The sequence below is a fragment of the Grammomys surdaster genome, unplaced genomic scaffold, assembly GCF_004785775.1.
Source record: "Grammomys surdaster isolate TR1022 unplaced genomic scaffold, NIH_TR_1.0 99, whole genome shotgun sequence".
Lineage (NCBI taxonomy): Eukaryota > Metazoa > Chordata > Mammalia > Rodentia > Muridae > Grammomys > Grammomys surdaster.
In genome coordinates this window covers 17,728,618-17,730,273 of record NW_021604578.1, presented here as the reverse complement: position 1 = coordinate 17,730,273, position 1,656 = coordinate 17,728,618, and the positions used below count along the sequence as shown (strand labels likewise).

Genomic DNA, 1,656 nt, shown 5'->3' with positions numbered 1-1,656 from the left:
AGGAATTGAAGTAGAGGTCCTTGTGGGATGCTGCTTACTGGCTTTCTCATACCTCTTGCTTGTACAACTCAAGGACCACCTGCCTAGGGGATGTACCCCCTCAACCCTTACACATCAGTCATGAATCAGGGCAATATGTCATAGACTTGCCTATAGGCCAGTCTTACAGAGGCATTTTCTCAACTAAGCTTCCCTCTTCCAAAACAACTCCAGCTTATGTCAAGCTTGGAAAACAGAAACAAAAACAAATAAAAGAAAACAAAAACCAAAAGAACAACTAGCCAGGACAGTTGATAAAATTCTTTTTTTTTCTTTTTTTCTTTTTTTAAATTGAGTCCTTCCAACGTTTATTATAATGGGTCAGCAGCGAAAAAGCCAGGGGCTCAAGAACCCAGAGTTATTTGTTCTTCATGTAGATCTTCGAGGTTTGCCAGCTCTCAGGGGCTTCCTTCAGACCAGCCTTCAGCCAGATGCGCTTCAAGTCTTTCTCAAGCTTGATCTGCTTCTTTTTCAGACAACCCTCCCGGACTTTACGACGTAGAAACCGTGACCTCTTGATCAGTTTACGATACTTGTGGTGGTTCATCTTCCGTCTTTAGATCTTCAGCACATTTTTACACTGCACTGGAGTGGCATCCCAGACTTCCCTGACTCCCTGCTTGGCTTTTTCCTCCCCCTGGCTAGGTGGACATTTGTAGAATCGGGAAGGAGCCAGAGTCATTGGAACCTCAACATTCAGTCTGGGCAATAGGTATTGGATAGTCAGCTAGCTCTCTAGAGGACTGATGGCCATCTTCCTGGGGACCAGGAACTCCTCAAGCTCTAGCTGGGCCTTCTTACCAGGGAGGGAGGCAGCCCAACTTGGGCTTACAGGCTGCGAACTGTAAAGGGGTCGAAAAGCATGGCTGCCAATCATCCCTGAGCCAGGCCAGGAACGACTGAAACCTGCCCAAGGAACAACAGTCCTGACCAGCTGTGAAGTCAGGCGCGCCAGGAACATGGTGAGCTGTTGGGCGGGCAGCAGTGCTCAAAGCAAACAAACGCAGGCCACCCAAGTCCCGCTGTCTCTCATCTTTTAAGCTCCCCAACAGGCTCTCTGTCTCTCTCTCTCAAGCTTCTGACCCGTCTACCCTCAAGCTTCCGACCTACCTACCCGATAAAATTCTGCTTACACTTCTCTCTTTTTCTCTGATACAGTTTTTGATTTATTTATTTGTTTACTTATTTGTGTGTGTGTGTGTGACAGGGAGTTGGTTTTCTTCTTCATATGAATTTTGGGGATCAAACTCATGCTGTCAGTCTTGGTGACAGGTGCCTGCTGAGCTGCTCCACGGCCTTCTGCTGACCTATCTCAAACAACTGACTAGTGCCCAGAATATATAATGAACTCCTATAAATCAATATGAAAGAAGCGGGGGAGGGAGAGACAGGCAAAGGTATAAATAGACGAGTCACAGATGGAAAGTGTATTTGAGAAGATGCTCAACCTGGGAATGTGGAAAAGCGAACTAAATCAGATAGTGCTTCATAGTCATTGGAGTGGCGGAAAGTCATGTAGTAGTCTGGTGGGCGGGTGAAATGTGAACTGGCGCAAACACTTTGGGAAGTAATTTAATAATATTTTATAAAGCTGAAAATAAGCACAACATAGAATTC

General features: G+C 45.8%; 1 pseudogene; it reads right to left on the bottom strand.

The window, feature by feature from the left end:
* Positions 1-397: 397 nt before the first annotated feature.
* Positions 398-1,000, bottom strand: LOC114634580 (annotated as a pseudogene).
* Positions 1,001-1,656: the final 656 nt, after the last annotated feature.